At 46.7% G+C, this 20,276-nt stretch overlaps 1 non-coding gene across 1 annotated transcript; it reads left to right on the top strand.

The window, feature by feature from the left end:
* The first annotated feature begins 6,645 nt into the window (after positions 1 to 6,645).
* Trnat-ugu lies at positions 6,646 to 6,720 on the top strand. Its single transcript has one exon. It is a non-coding gene; the product is annotated as a tRNA-Thr (tRNA).
* The last annotated feature ends 13,556 nt before the right edge of the window (positions 6,721 to 20,276 follow it).

Genomic DNA, 20,276 nt, shown 5'->3' with positions numbered 1-20,276 from the left:
CCTGACAATGAATTTCTTCTTTCTCCTTTTGTCTATGCTCCTGATTTCCATAAATCTCAGTTTTCCTTAATCATCTTAACTGTTTATTAAAGTGAACTCGTATCGTACAGTGATGAGGTAAAAGGTATAAGGAAGCCGAAAACAGTGCGACACCCACAAACGACGCCTGACATTACAAGGAAACATTTTGGTTTGTAGACAGGAGTTTTACGTTTCCTAAAGACCGTGTTACTGCTTCAAGACCTTTGGAAAGAGAGTCTCAAAGGGTGTCTTCAGGAGTGGTATGATACAGAAAATACGTTAGAACTACTCTGACCACAAATCATGAAGTAGCTTATTTTGAGTGAACGTAATTAATGTGTTCGTTAAAACAAATTTACAACAGTGACAAGTAAGTTGAACGCTAAGCATGAACCTTCCATGAAAATATTCCAGCGCAAAAAATAAAAACAGATCAGAAATTCAACGAAAAGGTGGAAGCAAACGCTTTTTGCAAGCGAGAAGAAGTGCCAAGATGCACACAGTGGGTCGAAAAGTTGAATTATAAAACATTTACAGAAAAAGTCACAAAGCCGCAAAATAGAAGACAAATTGCTAAGATGAGGTAAAGAAGTTTGAGTATGAAAGCGTGTTTGATTTCGCTATGCTCTTGCACCGATATGCACGATTCCATAAACGCAATCCTAAGTCGATTTTGGATTTAAAATACAGTTGGTGGTGGTTAGTGTTTAACGTCCCGTCGACAACGAGGTCATTAGAGACGGAGCGCAAGCTCGGGTTAGGGAAGGATTGGGAAGGAAATCGGCCGTGCCCTTTCAAAGGAACCATCCCGGCATTTGCCTGAAACGATTTAGGGAAATCACGGAAAACCTAAATCAGGACGGCTGGAGACGGGATTGAACCGTCGTCCTCCCGAATGCGAGTCCAGTGTGCTAACCACTGCGCCACCTCGCTCGGTTAAAATACAGTTGTTACGTCTGCAGCGATAAAACATTTGCGGTATAGAGGAAGAGGCAAAATGTTAAATGTAGCTCTCTTGGAGACTCGGATGTTTCTAGTGAGTGAACATTACCGAGGAAAAAGCTCAATGAGTGAGGAGGAAATAAAAAAGAAACTTTGAAGATATGTACGTCTCTAGCTTAAGACGGTCGCCTGTCGTGAAGTACTAACGGCGCAGCTGTCGAAATTGTTCACAGAATGAAAATAAGAAGACCAACACGATCGTGCCTGTCAACAGCTGTCTCTCCACAGAAATCAGTCTTCGTTACCACTCTTTGAGAGAAGCCACGCCTCGTCCTGTCACCGGGTCGTCGTCTGCTACTCCTCCATCGTCCCCCCACACCCATCCCATCCCCGCGAGCTGACCATCCTTCACAATCAACTGCTCACCACAGCCAACTCAACTTGTGCAAAAAGAATTGAATTCGCTGGTGACGAGATGCATATTTATTTTTATATGTGCGTATCGCACTAGTTCTTCTTTATAAGACCTCTTAAACAGTTCAAGGTGTTATACTACACTCATGTTCATAAATTAAGGATAACTGCAGAATCTGGCGCCACACAACGTGACGCTACACAAAACTGGCGCTAATGGCATAGGTACATAGGGAACACACACGACACAGATCTGTAAGTCCACGGTATTGATGATAAGTTTAGAAAACCGTCCCGAAACACATGTGCAAACAAAACGCCACTGTTTCCAGCGCATGTACCCCGACATCAATATGGGATATGATTACCATGCACACGTACACCGGCCGCACAACGGGTTGGCATACTCTGGATCAGCTGCTGGAGTATAGCCCCCCCCCCCCCCCCCCTCCCTCCCATTCTTGCACCAGTGCCTGTCGGAGCTCCTGAAGTGTCTTAGGGGTTCGATACATCGACCGAGAGCATGCCAGACGTGCTCGATGGAGTTTATGTCTGGAGAACAGGCAGGCGACTCCATTCGCCTGATATCTTCTGTTTCAAGGTACTCCTCCGCGATGGCCGCTCCATCAGGAGGAAGGTGGGACCCACTGCACGCCTCAAAAGGCGGACATACTGGTGCAAAATGACGTCCGTATACACCTGACCTGTTACAGTTCCTCTGTCAAAGACATGCAGGGGTGTACGTGCACCAATCATAATCCCCATCAAACCATGACCTCCGTACAGGTCCCGTTCCAGGACATTAAGGGGTTCCTGGTTCACGCCAGATGAAAACCCGGCGAGAATCACTTTTCAGACTTTACCTGGACTCGTCCGTGAACATAACCTGGGACCACTGTTCCAATAACCACGTACTGTGTACACCAGGATTTATGGGCTCTCCTGTGACCAGGGGTCAGTGTAATGTACCATGCATGTCTCTGGGCGAATAAACTGTTGTGACTTGACAAGACAGCCAAGTCACAATGAGAGGAAGCCGAAAGGCACGCGTTAAGCTCACGCAGATTGGCGTGAGGTCTGGAACAGTTAAAGGAATTAATAGCAGCAAATAAAGTACGTAGTTGATGTAATACTTAACTTTAATCCATAATTGTAGAACATCTCTCTTGACGGTACATGTTATAACCACAATATAAAATAATATCCAATGCTATGGCGGCTTGCTAGGTCGTAGCAAATGACGTAGCTGAAGGCTATGCTAACTATCGTCTCGGCAAATGAGAGCGTATTTGTCAGTGAACCATTGCTATGAACGTCGGCTGTACAAATGGGGCGAGTGCCAGGACGTCTCTCTAGACCTGCCGTGTGGTGGCGCTCGGTCTGCACTCACTGACAGTGGCGACACACGGGTCCGACGTATACTAACGGACCGCGGCCGATTTAAAGGCTACCACCTAGCAAGTGTGGTGTCTGGCGGTGACACCACATAAACCATGTCCGTTCAGTGATCTGTAGATTGTGTCTTTGGAGACAGCTGTTCTAGTGGCTGCGGTAAGGTCCCGAGCATGGCTACCTGCAGTTCTCCATGGCTGTCTGCGGGCACTGATGGTGAGATATCGGTCTTCTTGTGGTGTTGTACACTGTGGAAGTCCCGTACTGTAGCGCCTGGACACATTTCCTGTCTGCTGGAATCGTTGCCATAATCCTGAGATCACACTTTGTGCCACACAGAGGTCCCGTGCTACGACCTACTGTGTTTGACCAGCCTCTAGTCGCTCTAGTATTCTACCCCTCATAACGTCATCAATATGTGTTCTTTGAGCCATTTTCAACACACAGTTACCATTAGCACGTCTGGCAACTCACTCCATCGTACTCTGCCAAGCACCATTACACCTCTGCATAAGTGGACTGCTGCCAGCGTCACCGTGCGACGACCGTAGGTCAAATGCACTGCATGATCATACCCCGCGGTAATGTCAACCCGCAAGCCACCCATCAGAGCTTTGTTGCACCATGTATCAGCATTGTCCTTAATTTGTGAGCATGAGTGTGTATGCAGAGAAAACTTTCAAGCAGTTTTACACTCTTAGTAGCATATACATTTCTCGGACATATTTTCCTAGAGTAAGATGAAATGCGATATACGAGACTAGATCACTATTTCAATAGAACTTTCATAAGGAAAGGAAAACTTTGGAAATTTGTGGTAAGTTCCTATGGGACCGAACTGCTGAGGTCATCGGTCCGTAGGCTTACACACTACTTAACCTGACTTACGGTAAGGACAACACACACACCCATGGCCGAGGGAAGACTCGAACCTCCGACGGGGGGAAGCCGAGCGAACCGTGGCAATGTGCCCATAGACCGCGCAGCTACAGGCTTGGACATCTCATTTGTGGACGAAACGCACTATATGCCACTGTTGTAGATAATCCCCGTTTTCCAGTTCGCATTTTATAGGAGATTTTAAAAGATTGTTACATCGCTAGAATTTAGAAATGAATTATATAAAAATAGGAACAAATAACTATGTTATTGATGAAATTTAAAAGTTAGTTACACTTTTTTTAATACGAGGCCTACCACCTCTCATTCTCCAACACTTCGCTGAAGTTTTGAGAAACCTAGGAGAGGAGGGATCTACAAAAATGCCACCGTCGGCTTAATGCTCCTCACACGGCAAAAACGTGTACTCCAAGAGTCTGTCTAGTACTTACCAGTCGCATATCCCTGTCTCTGACAATCGGTATCCAAACATCTCGACTGAATTTAGTTCTGGGCTACTCTAACTTCAACATCGTCTGTTCAGACGTATTTGGATGTTTTCGATGTGTGGACATGCTGTTAACGTACATGAAATGAGTGATAGTTATCTCTTCTACTGCATAAAGAGACGAAACTGTTGGCAGTATAAGCATGCGTTCTTGTAAAACGCGAACGCAATCCTCCGAGTCCATCCTGAATGAAACCCCAACCACTTCTCCCACTCCAATTGCAGCCATCCAACCACAGATAATCCTTCCACTTCGTGTTCTGTGTCAACAAACAGATCTAGAATGTAGCGAGAGCTATTGGGTCTCCATAACGACATTCGACCATCCTACAACGAAAAAATGGTAAGAAAAGGTTTTCATTGGACAAAATCTCGTAAGTCTTTGCCAACTTGGAGGTACTGAAGACAGGTCACCTTGCGAGTTTCTCAATAACGAGATGTAATGGCTTGTTTTCTTGAAAACTTGCGGTGATGGAAACCAGTATAATGAATGTGTTGACGAACTGACATCGATCCCTCTGTATAGTCCAGCAGGAGAATATAGTCATGTAGTTGCAGCGACGATTAAAGTGCCATAAAGCATGAACTGAAAAATGTATCCAGAATATGCAACTCTCATTAGCTCTAAACAATTCTGGGTCTTCAAAGTGTCCAGGGTAGCAGTCTCACAACAAATACCAGTAGATTATGCTAATGTGATGACCGCAAATGGTTTCGTTGCTCGTGGGCGATTTATGAAAATCTGTTCCTTAGCAGGTAGGACAACAGTTTGGTTTGCATGTGTTTGGAGGGGACGCTGACGCTATTGTGGATCTGACGCCATGGAGATAGGGTGAATTCGTGCACTTGTCTCAGGCTTTGACCTGCACTAATTTTGTCTTCCTTCGGCGCAAAATTCCTACTGCATAATTCTACAACTTCAGTTGCTCCTGATGTAACTTCCTGCTCTCATCTGTTGTGCCAAGAAGAAAGGAAAAGCCACCGGTGTACGTGAAAACATCATGCAACGTCAGCACTGGTAAATTAAGGTATCTTTTTTTTTTTTTTTTTTGTTGATTCCGGTTTCACTAAAAGAAAGAGGAATCACCTCGTACGTTAGGACAGCACAGACTGAGGAGTGCACGTGTGTTGGAGTTGTGGGTGTGTATACCTCCTTTATTGGACGACGCAATTTATTCACAATAGAATCATGATAAACACTCGCAGCCAGTAATATAGTTTACTGTAAATATAGGAGCTTGAAAGTAATTTTAATGCTCACCGGTGTGGGATCCGTACCAGATAGGTATGATAGAAGGGATAGAGAAGATCCAACGGAGAGCAGCGCGCTTCGTTACAGGATTATTTAGTAATCGCAAAAGCGTTACGGAGATGATAGATAAACTCCAGTGGAAGACTCTGCAGGAGAGACGCTCAGTAGCTCGGTACGGGCCCTTGTTGAAGTTTCGAGAACATACCCTCACCGCGAAGAGACCATGAGAATAAAATCAGAGAGATTAGAGCCCACACAGAGGCATATCTACAATTTTTCTTTCCACGAACAATACGAGACTGGAATAGAAGGGAGAACCGATAGAGGTACTCAAAGTACACTCCGCCACACACCGTCAGGTGGCCTGCGGAGTATGGATGTAGATGTAGATGTAGAAATACTTAAGCAACACAGAAGCATAGCAAATTTCAAGTCGGGTATTCAAGAATACCACTGCAGGCTTCCCATATAATACAGAGCAACAACAACTAGTCCTTAAATAATTAAAACCTACAACTAAAGGTCAAGATATAGAGAAGGAAAGGACAATACCAATAATACTAAAGACAACAAAATTTAATTACATTAGACTAAACCACAGAATTACAATTCACAATGAAGAAGTAAAATTTTATATTAAATCATCGCGCCCGGGTTCGATTCCCGGCGGGGTCAGGGATTTTCTCTGCCTCGTGATGACTGGGTGTTGTGTGATGTCCTTAGGTTAGTTAGGTTTAAGTAGTTCTAAGTTCTAGGGGACTGATGACCATAGATGTTAAGTCCCATAGTGCTCAGAGCCATTTGAAACATTTTTATTAAATGATCAACCTTAATGGTATCAGAAAAGCAAATTTAATTACGTTAGTGCCTAACAATCAAATGCAAAGGATCATCTGTCGTGCTCAGAAGCCCCACAAAATGAAACAATGAAATGGGCATCAAAATTAACAACATAATCTGCGCCAAAATTTTTTTATCTTGTAAGTGCAAATGTAAAGCACATGAATAAATTTTGCTTCTCCCTATACTGCTGCAAGGACTGCACGAAATCATATTTCCCAATGCACACGCTTTGCCCGAACTCTTACCGGACTCGGAGCTTAGTCTGCTGCGAGTAATGAGTGAATGGGTAAATATCTATTAGGAGCACTACGAATGTAGGTTGTGGGCAGTTTGGAATGTGGGTCTCACGGCAAGCGTGCAAGGGATAAGTCCCCGCAGTCGCGCTATCTGCTGTGCCCTCGGTGGCTCAGATGGAGAGAGCGTCTGCCATGTAAGCAGGGGATCCCGGGTTCGAGTCCCGGTCGGGGCACACCTTTTCAACTGTCCCCATTGATGTATAACAACACCTGTCGGCAGCTAAGGGTTTCTATTTAATCATCATTTCCCAGGAGATTCACTATCAGGCATAACAAATCACACACGAAATCAGTCAAAGGCAGTGTAAAATATGGTCAACATTGTACAGACCCACTGCCCATCCACGCCAAGTAGCGTTAGTGCCTGCTCTGTTTCCTGTACAAGCTCGGCCATATAGCGGACAATCTTAACAACTTGCACTCGTCCTTGCGAAGCGCTGTTTGCTAGGGGCACACACAGTCCAGGACGACAATCGACCCCGTGCTCTCCAGGGACGGCAATGAACAGACTTCCAGACACGAAGGCAACAACGGACGTCCTGTACTTCTCGCCCTCGGTATCGCTCACCCATCAGCCGCCAACCAGCACTCAGTTCCTCGGACGCCTCGCCAAGTTGATGCTGTTCCACTGCTTCACACTACACCGACCGCCCCACGACAACGGCGGCCGCCCCGTCATTCATACATACGGGGCCACAATCACAGGTTGCTAGCAGTCAGTCACGACTGGCCATTCGAGCTCGCTGCTGTTCTGCCAACTGCTGGACCGAGAAACAACACCGGCCTGCCCATACTCCTCCCATACAGGGCCGTCCCTTGCGTTGCCAACTTGCTGACTGTGACTCGTCTCGCGTAAGCCCGAAGACCGGGCAGTATTGCTGCTTGCGGGCTAAGCCAACCAGGAAGCAGCCATTTCGGGATGAAGACAACACCAGACGGCGCACCCACCCATCCGCCCAAAGTATTGCCCGGTAGCTGCCGCACACGGCCCCGGCGCCGTCTTCAAGTAGTGGCTGCTCCGCTGTCACACACCAGATTCCTTCCTGCTGTCACTTTGTTCCGCTCGTCGAATCGCGTTGGCGCTGTGGTCGCTTCCTCGTTCTGCTTCGAGCGCTCTCTGCCGGGCCAGGGACGCGTCACCAGCCTTGCGCCAACTGGAGAGTGGAGAGTGACTTTAACTATGCCGAGTACCACTAAATCACGGCACTGTTCCATTAGATGATTACGCTTCACAACAGCTAATGTAGTTGAGAAAATGTCCTTCATTTTGTATCCCGCCTGGAAGGCGGCGCGTGGGTCTGCTCCTGAAAACTGAAGGGTAGGCCGAATGTAGGAAGGTAGGCGGAGCAGGAGAGGTAGAACACTTGGTACTGCAATTAGGTTGTAACTCTTTTACTTTGCGTAAAGATGAGCACGTATGTCCGAAGCCGTTCATCCATCAAATCTAACAACGGCTAGAAGTTACAAAGGCAAAATCTGTAGTGGCTCGCCCTCTATGAAATAGAAACAATGTTGCTTGGTCGTCTCCTCGGAATCAACTGCGCAGAACACGGAGCGGCGCTCGTAGAGCTGCACAACGCCGGCTAGAGGGCGCTGTCGTCGGTGTCGGTGTCGTAGTGCCAACCTACGAACTTGCAACTACGCCGTGGCATCGTAGCTATCGATACCACACTTCACAAGCCACGAAACATCGAGATTAAAAGCACTGTGATCACATTAGTCTCACTGTGCAATGTACGAGGGACAATAAATTCGTTAGATGCAACGAATTCTTGGTTGCAAAAAAAGAAAGCGCAGTGAACATCCATAAACGTTTGTGCGTACTCCGTGTACATAACGCGTGGAGTCATTCAAGACGAGGAGCGGGTCCTTCCGGGTGCCACGATGAGCACAGGATACAGCCATCTGCAGGTAGTGGCTCACGTCGGTACCAAGGTTCCGTCTGGTATAGAGCGGCTATCTGAAATGTAAAGGCTGCCAGTCGTGCTTGCGAGATGAAAGCAGAGCTCACCACTTGCAGCATAATCGACATGATCAATTGCAGACCTCTGGTAAGGAACCGAGTGGAGAGTCTGAATCAGAGGCTCAGACGATTCTGCGACCGTGTAGGTTGCAGATTCCACGATTTGCATCACATGGTGGTGGTGTTCAGGGTTCTGCTAAATAGGCCAGGAATCTATTACCCGCTGGAGGCGGCTACTTTGGTAGTGGAGGCCACGTGGTATACTGTAGACTGGGCAGTTTTTTAGGTTAGAGTGTCTCGGGGAAACACAAAAAGCGCTAGAGTCTCAATATGTGCAGGTTGAATATTGGAAGAAGGTAGACAAAGAAACTATTGATGTAACAGTTGAAGATTGTCGTAGGGGTCTTGGGAAAGTATCAGAGCTCCAAGTGCTAATAGAAAGCAGTGATGCTCAAATCGCTATAAGCACTGAAAGCTGGCAGCAATCTTGGATTATGTCACAGATGAGAGCGCCCTTTGGCGGCAGTACTGTGTACTAGGTCAGTTGGAGTCCAGACCCCATGGCGAGCACACCGTTTTCATCCATTTGCCCCCAACCATCTTGGATTACGTCCCTGGGGGGTTGAGAGTGCCCTCTGGCATTGGTACTGTGTACTAGGTCAGTTGGGTTATGGGCCTTGTGGCGAACACAATCGATGGTGGTAGTGGCTCAAATTGTTTAAATAAAGACTTGTGCATGATTTCGACAGTTGACAATTAGCAGGCATGTTTGCAGAGTCTTTTAGTGGTTTGCATGTCTGTAGGCAGTGTGGCGTGACTCCAATCATGTCATAACATGTGTTTTGTATCAGTGTAATAAGTATACTTCATTCCTAAATAACTTTTTCCAAAATAAATAAAGTACACTCCTTCCTCTCTCCAGCAGCCCAGCACAGGCTGAGTCCTTTTCCCACCAATTCCTAGGAAGAGGTGGCAGTCAGGTGAGTTAGGTTAGTGGAGGTAGTCCAGGCGACCTATTTTCCCACAATTTTCGTAGGTTAGTAGAGGTAACTATGGTGTGATGCATTATCCTGATCGAATTTGAACTTCCCGCCATTTTTCTGGGGAAGGGGAGGGGAGGGGGGTTAGGTTAGTAGACGTAGCCCAATTGTCCTATCTTCCCGCCAAAATTCATACTTCCCGCCAAAATCCGCCATCTTGGATGACATCATGGCCACAATATTGGATGACGTCATCGCCGCCATATTGGATGACGTCATCGCCACCATCTTGGATAACACTACTTGGGGTGAGATGAACATAGCCCCACTACTAACTATGCTCAGGCACTTGGCGACCCTTGCATTGATTATTAGTATAATGTAACAGCAATAGCTTACTTGCTTCCTCCCAATATACTAGCACACTCGTTTAATTTAACACACCTCCCAGGATAATAATAGGTACCTTTCATCTATCTTACTTTACGAGTATGTTGTCCAAATACTCATTAATAATAGATGCCTTTTATTTAGCTCACTCTGCCATGATCATAGTAGGTATCTTTGGTCTGGCGACCCTGTCAGGTTCATAATGGGTATCCATCATTTGGTGACCATACCAGAATTTTAGCCCCATATCCATTAATAATAGATATCTTTCATTTAGTTTACCCTGCCAGGAACATAGTAGGAATCTTTCAATATATCCTGATGGAAAAAGAAAATCGTAAGATCAAGAAGAGTTTTTTGATGTAAATGAAAGGTGGTAGCCGTGTTTCTACATCTGAAAGACGATGTCTGTTCAGATTTCCCTCTAGTCCCATAGAGAGGCGTTAGTACCGCCACTATGAGGATGCAACTCAGCTTTACTTTAAATACACGCTGCACCTGTCTTGAGCGTTAGTTGCCTTTGAGTCAGATGTGGTGAGCTGATGTTAGTCAAGAATGCCTTTAAGTAGACAAAGATTCCATTATCAACACCTCAGTGAGGTCGTGTAATAGGGCTATGAGAACCTGGATGTTCGTTCTGCGATAATGTAGAAAGACTTGACAGGAATGTAGCCGCTGTATGCGACTGCAGGAAGCGGTGGTCAGGAGAATGTATGGTCGCAAGAAGCCCAGACTCGAGATGGGCATGTGGCATTACCGAGAGGTAAGACCATTGGGTTCAGTGTATGACTCTAGCGTATTGTAATGCATCTGTAGCAGCAGTTTGAGCAGCAGTTGGCACCTCAGTGACACAACGAACTGTTACAAATCGGTTACTTCAACGACAGCTTTAATCCAGATGCCCTATAGCACGCTTTACACTGACATTACACTACCACCATTTGCGACTTCAGTGGTGTCAAGTGAGAGCTCATTGGGGAGAAGGGTGGAAGTCTGCTGTGTTTCCTAATGAAAGCCGGTTCTGCTTCGGTGCCAGTGATGGCCGTGTGTTGGTCACAAGGAGGTCAATAGAGGGCCCATCTGCGCGTTAGACATACTGGACGTACACCTGGAGCTATGGTCCGGGGCGAGATTTCGGATTACAGGAAAAGCACTTTCGTGGCTATCCCACGCACCCTGACTGAAGAATTGTACGTCAGTCTGGTGATTCGACCTGTTGTGCCGTAATTCATGAACACCATTACGAGAGACCGTTTTCCAGCAGGCTAACGATCGCCCACATACCGCTCTTGTAACTCAACATGCTCTACAGAGTGCTGACTTGTTGCCATGCTCGATCACCAAATCTGTCTCCGATCGAGCACATATGACGCATCATCGGACAACTCCAGCTTCATCCACAACGAGCATTGATCGTCCCTGCACTGACCGTCCAATTGCTGCTTTAATCCAGATGCCCTATAGCACGCTTTACACTGACATTACACTACCACCATTTGCGACTTCAGTGGTGTCAAGTGAGAGCTCATTGGGGAGAAGGGTGGAAGTCTGCTGTGTTTCCTAATGAAAGCCGGTTCTGCTTCGGTGCCAGTGATGGCCGTGTGTTGGTCACAAGGAGGTCAATAGAGGGCCCATCTGCGCGTTAGACATACTGGACGTACACCTGGAGCTATGGTCCGGGGCGAGATTTCGGATTACAGGAAAAGCACTTTCGTGGCTATCCCACGCACCCTGACTGAAGAATTGTACGTCAGTCTGGTGATTCGACCTGTTGTGCCGTAATTCATGAACACCATTACGAGAGACCGTTTTCCAGCAGGCTAACGATCGCCCACATACCGCTCTTGTAACTCAACATGCTCTACAGAGTGCTGACTTGTTGCCATGCTCGATCACCAAATCTGTCTCCGATCGAGCACATATGACGCATCATCGGACAACTCCAGCTTCATCCACAACGAGCACTGATCGTCCCTGCACTGACCGTCCAATTGCTGCAGGCATGGGACTCCAACCCACAAACAGAGGTTTGGCATCTGTACAACACAATGCATGCACGTTCTAATGTTCAGTCGGTTACATGGGTCATTAATGTACCAGCATTTCACATTTACAATGGCTTATCTCACCTTACACTGTTGTTGTGGTCTTCAGCCCTGAGACTGGTTTGATTCAGCTCTCCATGCTACTCTATCCTATGCAAGCTTCTTCATCTCCCAGTACCTACTGCAACCTACATCCTTCTGAATCTGCTTAATGTATTCATCTCTTGGTCTCCCTCAACGATTTTTACTCTCCACGCTGCCTTCCAGTTCTAAATTGGTGATCCCTTGATGCCTCAGAACATGTCCTACCAACTGATCCCTGCTTCTAGTCAAGTTGTGTCACAAATTTCTCTTCTCCCCAGTTCTGTTCAATACCTCCTCATTAGTTATGTGATCTACCCATCTAATCTTCAGCATTCTTCTGTAGCACCACATTTCGAAAGCTTCTATTCTCTTCTTGTCCAAACTAGTTATCGTCCATGTTTCAGTTCCATACATGGCTACACTCCATACAAATACTTTCAGAAACGACTTCCTGACACTTAAATCTATACTCGATGTTAGCAAATTTCTCTTCTTCAGAAACGCTTTCCTTCCCATTGCCAGTCTGCATCTTATATCCTCTCTACTTCGACCATTTGCTCCCCAAATAGCAAAACTCCTTTACTACTTTAAGTATCTCACTTCCTAATCTAATTCCCTCAGCATCACCCGACTTAATTCGTCTACATTCCATTATCCTCGTTTTGCTTTTGTTGATGTTCATCTTATATCCCCCTTTCAAGACACTGTCCATTCTGTTCAACTGTTCTTGCTATGTTTGACAGAATTACAATGTCATCGGCGAACCTTAAAGTTTTTATTCCTTCTCCGTGGATTTTAATTCCAACTCCGAATTTTTCTTTTTTTCCTTTACTGCTTGCTCAATATACAGATTGAATAACATCGGGGATATTCTACAACCTTATCTCACTCCCTTCCCAACCACTGCTTCCCTTTCATGTCCCTCGACTCTTATAACTGCCATCTGGTTTCTGTACAAATTGTAAATAGCCTTCGCTCTCTGTATTTTACCCCTGCCACCTTCAGAATTTGAAAGAGAGTATTCCAGTCAAACCTTACATTAAGCTCTGATATTCCAGTATTAATCACTTAAATTTGTTGCCTAGATAAATGTATTCCCGAAATTTCGTCAATCTACATTAATTATTTTTTGGTGTTGTGATTTTTTCCCTAAATATATTATGACCAAATATGTTACCTAGATAAATGTATTCTCGGAATTTCATCACTCTACATTAATTATTTTTTGGTGTTGTGATTTTTTCCATATGTATATTATGACACCGTTCTTACGCCGTGTTACACGGCTGCAAGTGGTAGACCTACGCTATACCTTGTAGCCAAATGGACAGTCCACGATGTTACAGCGACAGATCAGGCAATTTAACTGATAATGTGGATCAAACACGATAGTTCCTTTCTGCCATTCTGTCTCATCTTCATGTCCATCCGTCTTACTGCAGTGAGTCACCACAATGGACTCGTACACTGGTGGGCAAAATTTAAGGCTGGAAGCACTTTCCTATGGTGAGTCACTGCCAAGCAATGTACTCGATGAAACTTGGACCATACACAGAAAGAAATTATACAGAATAGTAAAGAAGGTACTCTGAAAGAAACACGTGATGAGACGATCATAAATGGCACGTTTATGCAAAGACAATACTCAAAGAGAAGTCACCGCAATTCATAATAGTCCCCTGGACGTTACAAAACACCGCACTTGGTTCTTAATAGCGTGTGTGATCACCATGGACGCAGTGCATGTTCTGCAACGTGTTCCCATGCTGGCCACAAGCTTCTTGGGGCAGAAAGTCCCGTTGCTTCACCTCTTTGGTTCACCGCAGATACATAGCCGTTGCTGCATATTAACGTGTTATAATACGTACCCCAACACGTCCCACCCGTACTAGCTGGAATTTAAGTCGTGGACGCAAGTGGATTCGCCGAATATCCTCTCGTTCGAAGAAGTGCTCCACCAGCACTGTTCGATACGGTGGTGAACTGTCATTCGTAAAAGCGAAGTCATGTGAATGCACTCCTGAAAAGACGCTTATGGAGAAGGAGTTCAGTTTCAGAATAAAGCTGACCGGTGATTGCATGTTCTTGAAAGATTTGGATGTCAGTAGGCCCATCAATATTATGCCTCCCCACACCATAAGACCTTTATCAGCAAAACAAACACGTTCGATAGTGTTCCAGGTGCGTTACGTACCATCGCACCGCGAGAGCTGGGAACACGAAATGGATCCAGGAACATCGTAAAACGCGTTCTTTTTGATGGCCCACGTATGTCGCCTGGGCGTACTGGCCTACAAATCTTTAAACTTAGTTCCACTCGTCGGTCAACGTTATTGTGACCCTGTACTCCTACCACGTGTGGATCTTTTTTGGAGTGCATTTTTATGGATGACAGTGCGTGACTGCACGGAACAGTGTAATTGGAGGAACTCTTGGAACAAGAGGGTATTCGGCTCAAGGACTGGTCTGCCCGTTCGTCAAACTTAAATGCCATCGAGTAAGTGTGGGATGTGTTGCGGAGCCACGCAACCCGTCCTCATACATCGACGATGATCGAACAACTGTCAGCCGCGATGGTGGAGGAATGGTACGCCCTACGACAAAAACTCCTTACCAACTTTATGGCCAGCAAGGAAGTAAGTTTGAGAGCTGGCAGTGCCGTCCGTGGGGGCCACACACTGTACCAAGAACCATGTACCACCTTTCGTTACGTCAATCGAACCATAATGAATCGCGGTGACCTCAGTGCAATTACTGTCTTTGAATAAAGTGCATCTTTTTGAGCATTTTTGTCAACTGCCTACTGTAAGGGTGTACGGATTGCGTGCAGCCGTACGGTACGTGCGCTCGCCAGCCGACCTGTCTGGAATGGTGACAATTTGCTTGGTCAGTAGTTGCGCGTCTCGCCGCACTGCGACCCAAAGTACGTCACTGGTGGCCGTCCGCAGCGCGCCGTGTTAACTGGAGTGGCCTCGGGCGTGAATATGTCTCTTTTCTTAGCTCACCATGGAGCCTTTCGATACGATTGTAATTAGCCGGCGTTATGAAGTCAGACACAGTGATGATGGGTGCGCGTAGCGTGCGTGTTTATAATCCGCCTTTGTTAATAAAACTGAACTTACTTCTCGTGTTAGCACATTGCCGTTCCTCAAGGACCCACCACTTACAAATTCTGACAAATACACTCCTGGAAATGGAAAAAAGAACACATTGACACCGGTGTGTCAGACCCACCATACTTGCTCCGGACACTGCGAGAGGGCTGTACAAGCAATGATCACACGCACGGCACAGCGGACACACCAGGAACCGCGGTGTTGGCCGTCGAATGGCGCTAGCTGCGCAGCATTTGTGCACCGCCGCCGTCAGTGTCAGCCAGTTTGCCGTGGCATACGGAGCTCCATCGCAGTCCTTAACACTGGTAGCATGCCGCGACAGCGTGGACGTGAACCGTATGTGCAGTCGACGGACTTTGAGCGAGGGCGTATAGTGGGCATGCGGGAGGCCGGGTGGACGTACCGCCGAATTGCTCAACACGTGGGGCGTGAGGTCTCCACAGTACATCGATGTTGTCGCCAGTGGTCGGCGGAAGGTGCACGTGCCCGTCGACCTGGGACCGGACCGCAGCGACGCACGGATGCACGCCAAGACCGTAGGATCCTACGCAGTGCCGTAGGGGACCGCACCGCCACTTCCCAGCAAATTAGGGACACTGTTGCTCCTGGGGTATCGGCGAGGACCATTCGCAACCGTCTCCATGAAGCTGGGCTACGGTCCCGCACACCGTTAGGCCGTCTTCCGCTCACGCCCCAACATCGTGCAGCCCGCCTCCAGTGGTGTCGCGACAGGCGTGAATGGAGGGACGAATGGAGACGTGTCGTCTTCAGCGATGAGAGTCGCTTCTGCCTTGGTGCCAATGATGGTCGTATGCGTGTTTGGCGCCGTGCAGGTGAGCGCCACAATCGGGACTGCATACGACGGAGGCACACAAGGCCAACACCCGGCCGGCCGGCATCATGGTGTGGGGAGCGATCTCCTACACTGGCCGTACACCACTGGTGATCGTCGAAGGGACACTGAATAGTGCACGGTACATCCAAACCGTCATCGAACCCATCGTTCTACCATTCCTAGACCGGCAAGGGAACTTGCTGTTCCAACAGGACAATGCACGTCCGCATGTATCCCGTGCCACCCAACGTGCTCTAAAAGGTGTAAGTCAACTACCCTGGCCAGCAAGATCTCCGGATCTGTCCCCCATTGAGTATGTTTGGGACTGGATGAAGCGTCGTCTCACGCGGTCTGCACGTCCAGCACGAACGCTGGTCCAACTGAGGCGCCAGGTGGAAATGGCATGGCAAGCCGTTCCACAGGACTACATCCAGCATCTCTACGATCGTCTCCGTGGGAGAATAGCAGCCTGCATTGCTGCGAAAGGTGGATATACACTGTACTAGTGCCGACATTGTGCATGCTCTGTTGCCTGTGTCTATGTGCCTGTGGTTCTGTCAGTGTGATCATGTGATGTATCTGACCCCAGGAATGTGTCAATAAAGTTTCCCCTTCCTGGGACAATGAATTCACGGTGTTCTTATTTCAATTTCCAGGAGTGTATTTCGCCTAGTTATCATCTGGGGCGAAAACTCAAACAACCCCATTAAACTACTGTATTATACTGTAGCCATTATCCCCGCGGCTCCCCCCGTCGGAGGTTCGACTCCTACCTCGGTCATGGGCGTGTGTGTCGTGTTTGGCGTAATTTAGTTTAAGTTAGATTAAGCAGTGTGTAAGCTTAGGGACCGATGACCTCAGTAGTTTGGTCCCATAAGACCTTACCACAAATTTTTGTAGCCATTATTTCTACATACTTATACGAGGTCTGTTCAAAAAATTCCGGAACTTTGTTTACAAAATTTGTCTGCGGTTACCTTTCACTTATTGTGCACGGTCTCTTTCGAAATTCTCTCCACTACAGTTGATACACCGCTCCTAATGCCGTTTCCACTTCCGGAAGCAGTCTTGATACGCCCCGTGCCGGATCGCGCGAAGCGCAGTCTGCGAATTTTCTTTTATCTCGTCTATCGTTGCAAATCTTTGTTCTTTCAAAGGGGTTTTTAAATTTGGAGTTAAAAAGAAGTACGCAGGGACAAGGTCTGGAGAAACAGAGGATGAGGCAGCACAGTGATTTCGTTTTTCGTGCAACACTCACGCACCAACAGAGATGAAAGTTCGGGTGCGTTATCGTGATGCATGAGCCATGAATTGTCACATTTCAGGCCGTTTCTTTCTCTAGTTTTTTGACAAGCTTCGCAATACATCCCAATAGTACCATCTACTAACGGTTTGTCCCTGAGACACGAATTAATAATGAACTAATCTCTCAAAGTCAAGAAAAACTGTCAGCATGGCTTTGGCATTTTACCTGACCTGACGAGCATTTTTTTCGGTTTTGGAGAACCTTTTCCGACCCACTGTGAAGATTGAACCTTAGTCTCAGCATCATAACCGTAGACCCACGTCTCATCACTAGTTGTGATTCTCTTAAGGCACATATGGTTCTCATTTCTACGATCCAAAAGCTCTTCACAGACCCTGAGGCGAAGGTATTTCTGGTCTTGACTCATGTGTCGTGGGGCGGGCGGCAACACGATTCATTCCAAGATGCTGTATCAAGATTTCATGACATGATTCATCTGAAATGTTACATTCTTCTGCAATCTCACTGACAGTCAGTCTTCGATTGGCACGCACAATTTCATTGACGTTTCTGACAGCGTCGTTGCTAGACGTCGAAGGGCGCCATGAAAGAGCGTCATTTTTAAAGGCTTTCTGCATCATTTGATGCGTCTCTGTAAAGGCTTTCTTGAATTTCGCCCAAAATTTTAATGCAAACGCGTTGCTCCTCTAACTCTGCCATCTCAAAATTCGCAAACTGTGCGACACAGTACTGAACAATAACTCACACACATACAACAATGAAACTTCGGGCAGTTACACATTAAACACAGGCGTGCACAGGGATGCGAACCGCATTTCGCTCCAACACACTACTGGCGCGAAGTTACGAATGTTCTAGAATTTTTTGAACAGACCTTTATACAACTTCGCTACCATTAGTTACGTCAGCGATTGGGGGGAGGGGGGTTCACGGAGTTCTGTTATTATCAACAGCGCTCCAAAGCGACCAATGTGATCAGCTTAAAAGAGTGGTACAGCTAGATCTACGTGATTACTCCGCTATTCACAATTAAATGCCTGGCAGAGGGTTCAATTGTCTCTCTACCATTCCACTCTCGAATGGCGCAAGGGAAAAACGACCACTTAAATTTTTCAGTGCGAGCCCTGATTCCTCTTATGTTATCGTGATAATCATTTCTCCCTATGTAGGTGGGTCCCAACAGCATGTTTTCGCAATCGGAGGAGAAAACGGGTGATTGAAATTTCATGATAAGATCTTGTCGCAACGAAAGACTCCTTTGTTTTAATGATTGCCACTCCAATTCACGTATCATATCTGTGTAACTATGGTTCAAATGGTTCAAATGCCTCTGCGCACTATGGGACTTAACATCTCAGGTCATCAGTCCCCTAGAACTTAGAACTACTTAAACTTAACTAACCTAAGGACATCACACACATCCATGCCCGAGGCAGGATTCGAACCTGCGACCGTAGCGGTCGCGCGGTTCCAGACTGAAGCGCCTAGAACCGCTCGGCCACCAACGGCCGGCTGTGGAACTATCTGCCCTATTCTGTGATAATACAAAACGAGCTGCCCTTCTTTGAACTTTTTAGATGTCATCCGTCAGTCTCACCTGATGTGGATCCCACACCGCACAGCAATACTCCAGAACAGGGCGGACAAGCGTGGTGTAAGCAGTCTCTTTAGTAGACCTGTTGCACCTTCTAAGTGTTCTGCCAATGAATCGCAGTCTTTGATTTGCTCTACCCACAACATTACCTATGTGATCTTTCCAATTTAGTTTATTTCTAACCGTATTGCCTAAGTATTTAGTTGAATTTACAGCCTTCAGATTTGTGTGACATCGTGTAATCGAAATTTAGCGGATATCTTTTAGTACTCATGTGAATAACTTCACACTTTTCTTTATTCAGAGTCAATTGCCACTTTTCGCACCACACAAATGTCCTATCTAAATCATTTTGCAATCTGTTTTGGTCATCTGATGACTTTACAAGACGGTAAATGACAGCATCATCTGCAAATAATCTAAGAGGGCTACTCACACTGCCTCCTATGTTGTTAATATAGGACCTATAACACTTTCGTGTGGAATACAGGATGTTACTCCTGTTTTACTGAATGCCATTCTGTTTATTATTACGAACTGTGACCTTTCTGACAGCAAATCACGAATCCAGTCGCACAACTGAGGCAATATTCCATAGGCTCGCAGTTTGGTTAGAAGATGCTTGTGAGGAACGGTGTCTAAAGCCTTCTGGAAATCTAAAAATACTTTGTCTGGTGACATTACCTACACAGAGAGTCGATCCAACAGTCAACGAAATTTGAGCAATTTACGCCTGTCAGTAAACAAGTTACGATCGGTTTTACATTATTTTCGATACAGTTTTCGCATTTCATAACTTTTCAGAATTTAGGTTCACCGGCGCAGACAACGCTCGGAACGCGAAGGACACCGCAACCGCTTGTCCTCCGTCGGTAAACACGTCACGCGTAAGTGGAGCCGTAAGCGAGAAAAACTTTGATGGACGTCGGACGCGAAAAGGAGTATGCATGTTTAATCCGAGGGAATACTTGCTGCCGGCCGCCGCACATCAGTCAAACCCGCAGTAAAACCTGAAGGCCCGCCGGCCGCTGCGCCGGTAACTCCAGGAGCGGTGCGCCTCGCCGCGGCAGCCGATTGGTGTCATTAAGGCGCGTAACTCTCCGGACGCGGAGCAGTTTCCATGAAAAAAGCGGGCCGGCCGTGCGCGACTAATTCCCGAGTTATAGCGCGCCAGATGGATGGCTATAGGAGCCAGTTCCTCACCGGGGCGTGTCCCCCGCTAGCGCTGTGGCGTCGCATGACGTTAAAAATAATTCCGTCTTACCGACGAAAATTGATTAATATATTCATCGAAGTCGACGGAGCCCGTAGTGGATACGAGCCCTGGGCTGGACCAGCTGACAATTTTGAGAGTGCGACTAATACTGTATGCATTGCCAAACTGTTCCGTGGGAAATTTGAGGAAGGAATCTAACAGCTAACCGCATTATTTAAGAATGTAACTTAGGCCAAATA

The sequence above is a fragment of the Schistocerca piceifrons genome, chromosome 1 (genome assembly GCF_021461385.2).
Source record: "Schistocerca piceifrons isolate TAMUIC-IGC-003096 chromosome 1, iqSchPice1.1, whole genome shotgun sequence".
In the NCBI taxonomy this organism is placed as follows: domain Eukaryota; kingdom Metazoa; phylum Arthropoda; class Insecta; order Orthoptera; family Acrididae; genus Schistocerca; species Schistocerca piceifrons.
Note: the sequence above shows the minus strand (reverse complement) of the source record. Positions and strands in the feature narration are given on the sequence as shown.